Below are 9,835 nucleotides of genomic sequence, written 5' to 3'. Positions count from 1 at the left end.
TTCTTTTCAGTAGGGAAAAAGCTGCTTTCTCTCCTCCCTTCCCACCCTACCCATAGAGAAATTAAAGGCAGTAAGTATGGGGTAAGACAACCTTCCCCAGCCAGCACTGAAAGTTGCATTAGATTCCTCTTCTCAGAGTCTTCCCAGCTCTGCCTTCATCACAGACAATATTTCTGGAAAACAAGAGTCGACATGTTTATAGTTTGACTTTAAAACACCTGAAAAAAGACAACTCAGACAGAAATTCTGATTTGCTTCCCTCCACGTGTCTCTTCAAACACCATGTGCCAAAGATGGTGTTGCTGGAGCAGCTCTTCCCAGACACCAAGAAGGGATGTTGAATCTCACTGTAGCACTAATTACTGAAAATGTCTTGGTGTCCTTTATCTGAATCTTCAAAGGGTGAAACTATTATTACAGCAAAATATCATATCCCATGAAATATTGCAATTGAGTGTGCAAGGCCATGGATCAGGAAGATTGCCTGAATTAACTCGACTTGGTGATGAATGAGAAGGGTAATAACTTCTCAGAAGAGCCATAGGAGGCAGGCAGCAGCTTGATTAGCAGTGATATATCATGGGTAAGGTTCTAGGGAAACACAGATCCAGAAAAAAATGTCAAATTTTTACTCCATGAGGCTGTGCTCTGGGGAAGGAACTGGCAGGGGAGGTAGGGGAAATGGAGCTCCATGGAAAGCAAGTAAAATGTCTGTTGGATGCCAAGGCCAGAGGCACGTGGCTGTAAGAGCAACCTGCCTCTGGAAGAGGAAGAATTGGACAATGGGAAAAGTTTCATGTTCTCTGTAGATCATGGTAAAATCTACATCCTGGGAATAATTTATTATGAAATATAAGAGAATGATAATCCCTCTAGAAAAGAATTCTTGGCTTTCCTCTATCTTATCCAAAGGTAGATCCATTACTCCACAGAAATCTGTGAAATTTATTTTGGTTTACTTTGTTTAAATTAAAGATTATGCCAAAGGGTCCAGAGTCTTTAAGGTGCTGCACTTCATTGAAACCAATGAGGAAGCATCACATTATACTAGCTAAGGACATGGCCTTGACATACTTTGTTTCTGGGATGCAAATACAAAATCTCTTAATGGGGACAGATATTTCAAGGTCTCCTGCTTTAAGTCATATTTCTCTCCTAATTACTTAGTCCTAAATAGTCCAGAAAGGAATTTCAACTTTTGATTGCTGGGTTTTGACTTATTTATGCTAATTTCTATTCATTGCATGGTTTCAAACATCTGGGGTTCTGAAGACACCGTAACATAGACTAACTTTCATAATCTGATAGCAGTATTTAATATTATTTGTTAATTAATTATTTCCTTTTTCTGTTATTCTTTAAAATACAGATTTATCTTGTTTTAATTTATTTTTAAATCTAGTAAGATCTCAAGATTATTTGAGCTAGTTTTTTGTATTATCTTATATATGCCAGGTATGCTTGACTGAAATCCACTGAAGTTGACAGGAAGCTGTTGGTAGATTTTGGATGTCTCAGTGGCACATTGGCTGCCCCCTGTGATGCTCAGGGGGTGGTGAGCATTGTTGTCCAGCCAGGTGGGCCACACCAACCCATGGTCTGTGGGGGCTGGGGATGTCTAACTCGCCAACTGCAGTCAAAACCACAATGTTGTTCTGTCCTCCAGTGTGCATTAATGGTCTTTTAATTTTACATTAGGATGCTTCTTCTGGAAGGTGGGAATAACCCTGGGGTGGCAAGGGAGAGGGTATGAAACCTGCAGGGCCTCTGATCCTGAGGCCCCTGAGTTAGGAGGAGCCTCCCAGGCTCTCTGGTCTGTGCCCAACTTTCCTGGTCTTTCTGCCTCATCTCAAGCTGAACATGCTCTGAAGGACTCCTTAGTGCTGTGTGCTGCATCTTCACCACCATGGTTTGGGGCTCATTTTTTTCTGATTTGCATCTCTGGACTAAATCTGGACTCTGTAAAAATCACATGGCACTTTAATCACCAAAACCTAAAAAGCAGGGAAGGGAATAAAGCAAGACTCTTGATAAAGTGCTTGTAAGTACAGGTAACCTGCAGAGTAAAGGCAACAGGTCTCTTCAGTGCTGAAAGCACAAGAATTTCCTGTGGTGGGGTGTGTGCACTGCTGCTAAATATTGCACTGGTTCAGTGCTTTCTCCACTTGAGCATCTCCAGCAGATGCATGTTAACATCTTCTGATCAGGCAGGAGGTTACAAACTCTCATTTGCTGCTTTCATTGTCTCAATGCATTAATCAGTTCACCAAGACTTATTATCAAGATTATCCCTGGAACACAGACATTTTAGCTTTATTCAGTGACAACAGAACAGCCAGATTAATGCAAGCCCTGCTTCTTCCTTATGTAAAATCTTGTAATGTGGAAAGCCACTGTACCATCACAATTTTTATGAAAGCAGCCTTTCAGATTGCTTGTAATATTAAGTTTTGTTTGTGAAGCATTCAGAGGACCACCTGGTCAATGGAAACACTTTTCAAGACGACTTCTGGTCCTTTGGAATGCAGCTGCTGGAGAATAGTCTGGTCTAAAGGGATCAGATTTGAAGAGCTGTGTTGCTCTAAGGTGGGTGGATGTGTGAAGTCTTCCCAAGGGATGGATATAGGGACAGGCTGGGTATGACACACACCACCCAGCAAGTTCTGTTATCTCAGTGCAGTAGTGGAAAAGTGATCTGTGTCATCCTCTGAAAAGGGCAGCTGAAGGGTTTAGTTTTCTATAATGTATATTAATGGCTTATTCCATGTAAAGGTCCTTTCTAGACACGGACCTTGAGCAAATACCAAGGTGAACTGCTCCTATCATTCTGTTCCCTCACTAACCCTCCCCATTTAGATGCAGCTCTCACAACCCTTACCTGTTTTAAATCCTTGAGGATATGTGGGCTGGATGTGCTCAGTATGAGATTTTTCTATCCTGCCTCTGCCTGCAACACTAGAAGTTTCTGCTGAGGGGACAGTGAGCACTTGGTGCTCCTGGGTGTCCAGGTCCTTGTGCAATGGAATCACTGAAAAGAGCAGAAATTTCTGTGGTCATGGTGGGCTGCTGGTGTAGCTGTGCTAGCAGGTATTCCAGAAGGTGCTACTCTGCTTTAGCTCACTTGAAATCTGTAAGTAGCCTGTGCAATTAAAAGACAGAAGATGAAACAGCTGTCAGCAGTGCAGAGCATCAGCCTTCTGCAAGGCACTTGGAGCTCATAAAGAAAAGAAGCATCTGTCCAAGGTTTAACTTTCAAAATGAGATGAGCATTAGGAAGACTGTGCAAGAGGAAGCAGATACATAGCTGAGTATGTGAGGACTCAAAGAAAATAGAAAAAAAAGACTATTGCATCTATCACTTTGAGGATTTCAGACATCCCTAGCAAAATACTGGACACTAGTAAACAATGTGCTGCATTTAATAGAACATTTGATTTTCTACCTTGTAAAAAGCTTTTTAGATCCAAAAGATTCTTTATGGTAGAAATGTAGCTTTGCCCTCATTAAGTTCTTATTTCTCAAGTTCTTACAAAATGCTGTGAAGTTAAAAATTCTGTGTTTTTAGAGATTATAATAATGAGGTTCAGATCCTTTTCCAGTTTATAGATAAAATGCCATATTAAATGTAAGCACTATTATGTTTCGTTATGCAATTCTGGATAGCTCTTGCTCAAAGATAAATCAAAGTAGACCTAAGAGGAGTATTTTTGTAATGTAGATTTATGGTAGTACAGAATAAAGTGCTGCTTCTCAGTTGCAGGTATTTTTGGCATTCTAGTTAAAAGTGTCAAAATAAATGATTAAATTTAAATTACTCAGTAGCAGCTCTGCTACTCCCATCCCAATATAATAAAGTAAATGCTAAAAGTGTAAGAGACAAATGCAGCAGCATCCTCCTGGTGTATCATTAACTTTCTCCCAGTTGCTGAGATATTTGCAAGTGCTGCTCCGTGTCTACAATACAGAGGATGGAAAACGAGGATGCTTTTAGTCTGAGGGCTTCAGCAGGAAAGGCTGGGAGCTGTCCTTCCAGGGGAGAGGCAGGGAAGTGATCAGGTAAGGATTTCACTCCACTGTCCCCAGACCAGCCCTCTGCAGGGTGAAGGCAGAGCCCCCATCCCGCATGCAGCTTGCTGGCTCTGTGACACAATCCCCAGAGATTCCAAAGGAAAGGGGGTCTGGAACGGCTCTGGGTTCTGCCTGCAGTGAATTAGGCTCTCTGGTGTGAATGCTACACTCGGTTTTTGCTCCTGTGTGTGAGTGGAAGCTCTGGGCAGCAGCAGGGGGTGTGGGGTGGCAGTGCCTGTTTCGGGGGGCAGTGAGCAGGGAGCCCATCCCAGGGACACGCTCAGGGTGAGCACCGTGCTCAAAGTGCTCCTTTGTGGGCAAAGCTGGCCCAGCTGGGTTCTGGTTTGATGTGTAGAGCCCACGTTTGAGGAGACCAGCCTTTGCTTTCTTTGTATTTTTAGTCTTTTGAGGAGAGAGCAGAAAGAGCACCAGGCAAACTGCAGAGGAAGAAAAGAAAAATAATCTGAATTATAAGCCAGTCACATAATTTTAAGTGGAAAACCTGTAAATTTTTTGTCTTTAATTTTGACTTCTCCACCACAATAACCCAAAACCATATTGTTTGGTTAGACCAACAATATGTTGGTTTAAAGCAATATTGTTTACTTAAACCAAGGCTGTGCTAAAGAGAAACTAATTCTCTGGTGAAAAGTTGTGACATAGCTATATCTGCAATGAGGATTTCCAGGTCCTTGCACTGGCAAATAAGCAGGGAGAGCAGAGGTGAGGCTCTCCTGCTGCCATTCTGCTGGCAGCCCCATGGCTGGGGAGTCGTGGGCCTCCTGTGTGCTCCAGGCGTGCCAGGGGTGATCTCTGCATCTGCATCACCCGAGAAAAACACATTGGTCTGGTTTCAATTACACGTGTGGAATGTAGAAGTGGATGATATTCTATGAAAATTCAATAAACCTTGAGAACAGCAGCAAGGCTGATATCTGTAATTTAAAATAATGGATATCAAGAAATTGTTTCTCATTTATCTTTACTGCTGAGTTTCAGAAGCACCAAAGAGACTTCATTAGGCTTTTTTTTTTTTTTAAATAGCTTCATTTATCTCAATCAATGATGGGTTCTAGAGGTGGCTGACTATTATGTTTAATAATATACTGGATAAAAAATATCCCCTTCCTTTCATATTTTTTGACATATGTGGAAAGAATATATGAAATCTCTTCTCAGTGGGAGATAGAATTAGTTTGGGTTTTTAAAAAAAACCCACTTCATTATGCAAGATAAATGTGTTTTTTTCATTGCACAATGTGATCTGTGGGCAGAATATTTAAATCTTTGTTTTACACAGATTGACGTTCCATTAAAAGAAATATCTTATACCTGAGATTCCAAAGTAAATACTGTGACCAAAACATGACTCGATTCAATCCTGTGACTGCCACACACACAAAAATTGTGACGAGGAAATGAAGAAACCCAGCCTCATGTAGGGGAACAAGGTGAGGTACAGAGTTTATCTGAAGCAGAGGAGCAAAGAAAACTTATGACCAGGAAATGAAGAAACCCAGCAGATACTCCTGCTGTGGGCTCACAGCCAGTGCTACCACCCCAAGTGCTGTTCCATGGGGTTAGAGGAATTAAAGGGGGTGAGATTGAAATAAAAAAAAAGTGGATTCTAAAAATAAGTAATGAACCTGATGTCAAATACATACAGGAAGATTGCAGCTAACCCTGTAACTCTGTGAGAATTCAAAGTGGACAAGAACTGTGAGTGAATTGGGTGTTGTTCTGTTACACACGATGTCAGCCTGCTCGTGCTTTGCCTGCTCCAAAGGCCATGTGTTGATTTGGCCCAGCCTGGTTTTGGTACAGGGAAGGGCCACAGAAGTGGCTTCTGTGAGAAGCTGCCAGAAGTTTCCACCATGTCTGACAGAGCCAAGCTCTGATGGCTCTGAACATGGACACATCAAACCACAATAAGCCACCACACAAACAGGCTAAAACCCAAGAGTTTCTGTGAAGGGGGTTTCAAAAAGGTGATGTCTTTCAGAGTTTTTAAAAAGGAGGTTTGACCTGCAGGATTTGCATACTAGAGTCTGTCAGACATTTCCCAGTTGATGAATATAAAGAAACCTGGTAAGATGCATTTGTGCTCTAAACTTATTTTGTTAGGATTTGGCAGGGAAGAAAGGCTGGGCTTGGATATGCAGAGCCAACAGGAATACTTTGAAATAACTCAGATGGTGTGATAGTGACAGGGAAATAGCTCTGTACATAGGCACCAGATGCAAAACATGTCTTTATTTATCTTTGATAAATTGTAGGCAAAATGCAGAGGAGCTGTTTAATTACAAAGAGGGGAAAAAATGACTGTCTTATGAGAAGTTTTGGAATAACTTCCTGTGAAGGGCTGGGCTGGCAACTTCCATGTTCCAGAAGCAGGGATTTTTCCTTTTGCTGCAATATCTGACATTGGGACCCTATGTTTTAACCCCAGGAACATTGGTTTGTTAATTCAAACCTTGTGGATAATTTCTATGCAATTTTCTGGTTGAATGGCCGTGTTTCCAAAGGATAAAGGATGAGGGAAAAGAATAATTAAAAAGCATAAATGGAAAGAAGACCTTTGACTTTCATTGGCATACTGGGAAATAGGGAAATATGGTCTGTTCCTGTATGGATGCTTTGTATCATCAGTGGGGGATAAGGTTGGGAGATATTAACCCAAAAGATCAGGGTGATCTAGGTATGCCAAGGAGGTTGTGGAAGTAGGTAAGTAGGTGGAGTAGCTGATTGTCAGTGAGTTTGTGGCAGGTAATGGTCCTGATTCTGGTTAGGATAAATACAAATGTGGTGATGATTAAACTAAAGAGTTGGCCATGTACTGCTGAGGCTTCTTGCATCACATCCTTAAATATCAACAAACCCAATTCAATGAGAACAGAAAGGTTTAAGCTAGTGCACAAATAAGATTAAATCAGACAAGCAATATGTAACAATGGGGACCTTGGGAAGTTTTGCTGTATTATCTGGTGCAAATATTAAGCCTGGCAGTTTATCTTTACATTTAGAGGCCCTGACTAATTAAGGGGTTTTGGCAAGGATTATTCTGCCATACCAGAATCGGGGAGAGAACAGTTGATGGGATGGTAGTTAATGAGTTAACTGAAGTGCAGAATGTGCTGCTTTGAGAGGTCCCATCAAACATTAGCTCAGTTAACATGCAACGATTAAGTTCTCCAGTTAGTGCAATAGATGAGACCCCTCTCACAATTCACACCAGCAGTTTACCTGAAATGGTATAATCAGACACAATCTTGGTTTGGAAGTTACAGCTCATTGATTCGAACACAGTATTTCTCCTAAGTTGTTCTATTCTTAACGTAAATAGATAATAAGTCCCTGGGAATCTGTTTTAAAGAAATCTAAGGTGCAGTATTTTCTATCAGAGTTTATTTTCTTTCAACTCACTCCTAAGAAAAATCACATTGCTTTTGGTTCTGTGTTTTTTCTTCTTCTTACTGCAGCTCGAACATGGATATGCCCTGACAGTGTTTTTTGTAGGCTCTGTGGCATGTCATGCACAACTAGAGGTTTTCCCAACATATATTGTGGAACTATGTTATTTAACTTCCTGGGTTTAAAATCCATCTGCTATTCTTATAGTTTCTTAAAAATAGACAACTGGTCTTCAGGTAGGTGGTTCAAGGGACTCTTGAAACACCAGAAGTCAGAGCCAAGCTCTGCTTCCAGAGACAAAGCTTCCATTGATTCATTGAGAAGGCCAGGAAAAAATGATGTCGTTAGTTTTAAAGGTAATGCATTTCTATAGACATTTAAAAATAGACTCTACATTCATGCTGGATTTCTCAGGCTTCTGGTCCTTTGAGATCCTATTCACTCTCTTTGCTGAGTGCTATTGAGAAATATAGTTTCCAAAGGTTACAGCTGCTCCTGGGATCAATAATTCTGGCACAAGGAATGAGTAAATCTCAACTTTCCGACACATTGGAGTACAGGTTTCTGTGCACGAACAGGACGTGACTGATTTCTGGGTTTGCTGAAGGTTGTGTGCTCGTACAAGGTTACTCTGGAGCTGGTGACATTGGGGTGTGCTCATCACGAGCCCCCAGAAACAAGGGGGGGTTCATTGTGGTGCTGCAGCTCTGGGTTCCCAGCTGTGAGTGGTGTGCCCGTGGAGGTGTCTGTCTGAAGGGTTGCCCTCGGGCTCTGCGAGGCAGTTCTGCTGGGGAAAAAGTTGGAAGGAGGTTGGTAGACCAAATATTTCCCTTGGGTTGTTGGTCTCCAGTGGATCCTGTAAACCTGGAGAGAAGCCCTGCAAGGGGAGTGCTCTCCAGGGCAAAGTCATGAAACCAGGCAATGTGCAGTTATTTTTTCCTCAGGTTTACAGTAGAATTCTGTTTTGAGCAGTGCATGAGCAAGAGACACTGCATTAGCTACTGTCACCTCTAATATGCTGATCATTAATCATCAATCATTTGTCTATTTTCAGAGCATGTTCACTGTGTACTTGGACATATATCTAGCTAATACCTCTTGATACAGTTGTATGGGAGATCTAAGCTTGTCACTTGAACTTGTAAAGTGTTTCTATTCAATTCATTTTTTCATGTTAGTGTTTTCAAGGACTGGTCTGGAATCTTCTATGAAACTATCAAGCAAAATGCTTTTTCTAAACTAAACCTGCTGAAATGAATCAAGCATCTGACAATATACCAGCCTGTCTCACCTGGTTCCTATATGGATGTTGTATTTTGAATGCTCTTCTACCCTTCTTGATGAGGAAACCCATTCCACAATACCTTGTGGCTCTACCAAAACTTGTACAATCACATCATACCAAGTTTGGCCCATTCTGGACCCCTATGCACAGAAAAATTTCTGTTGTTTTTCTCTTACTATCTACACATACATTCTGAAGACATAATCCAGGCACCATATTATGACACTTTTGTATTAGCTTTTTTTTTTTTTTTCAATCCCATTAAAAGACAGAGGAAAGTCCAAAACCCAGCGTTTCTTCTATTTGAAGTAGATAGCCCATTTCTCCCTGTTACAGATCACCTTCTTTCTGTCAAGGGCACTCAATCCCTACACTTTCTCCTGAACTATCATGCGTGGTTTTTAAGCAAGATGTTACACTGAGTTCCCCCTCTGTCTGATCTTGACTAAGTCTTCTTATATTTTTATGGCTCACTCTACCTAATTTATATAAAAAATGTTACTCCTTATGAGTGATATTTATGGTTTTGAGAATGAAATTCAGACGAGAGCAGTCAGACTCATCTCCCCACCTCAGTGCTGTGTCCCAGAGAAGTTTGATGTGCAGGAACAGACAGTCTATTCCAAGGAAAGAGGGTGTATTCTAAGACCTGTTGTAACTCATCTGTGGCTCTGGCAGAACATTCATCTTTGCTGAGGTTTTTTTTGCTATCTGCATTAGCAATGGGAGTTCATCTAAAATAATAGGCTTGAAAGCTTGCTAATATGAATCCTGCTGGTATAAAATTTCTCCTTTTCCCCCATAAGACTTTTGCTTGTTGGTTTTCTTTGAGATTATTGTAATATATTTGAATTATTTTCTCCTCTTAGTTTTATAAGAGTCCTCCTAAGTGAATAAATTTTAACACTAAGGCTGCAGCCATTCATACCAACTGTAAATCCCAAGGAAGCCCAAGAGAAAAGGGGAGCTGTTCTCTGAAAAAATATTCCACTTCACTTAATTTTCTTCTTGTTATGTTGTGTCACGTCCTGTGGGGCTGATTTCAGCTGTCTATGCATCATTGTGTAGTTA

The 9,835-nt window shown here is 41.1% G+C and overlaps 1 protein-coding gene across 1 annotated transcript in view; it reads left to right on the top strand.

Annotated features, from left to right (window-relative positions):
* Positions 1–3,916: 3,916 nt before the first annotated feature.
* Positions 3,917–9,835, top strand: part of FSTL4 (follistatin like 4) — a 366,635-nt gene continuing 360,716 nt past the window's right edge. Inside the window, exon 1 of the mRNA XM_085591243.1 lies at positions 3,917–4,056. The gene's annotated coding sequence lies outside the window, so the exon portion shown is untranslated. The remainder of the gene's footprint in view (positions 4,057–9,835) is intronic.

Source organism: Lonchura striata, chromosome 13 (assembly GCF_050655825.1).
Source record: "Lonchura striata isolate lonStrDom1 chromosome 13, ASM5065582v1, whole genome shotgun sequence".
Lineage (NCBI taxonomy): Eukaryota > Metazoa > Chordata > Aves > Passeriformes > Estrildidae > Lonchura > Lonchura striata.
Note: the sequence above shows the minus strand (reverse complement) of the source record. Positions and strands in the feature narration are given on the sequence as shown.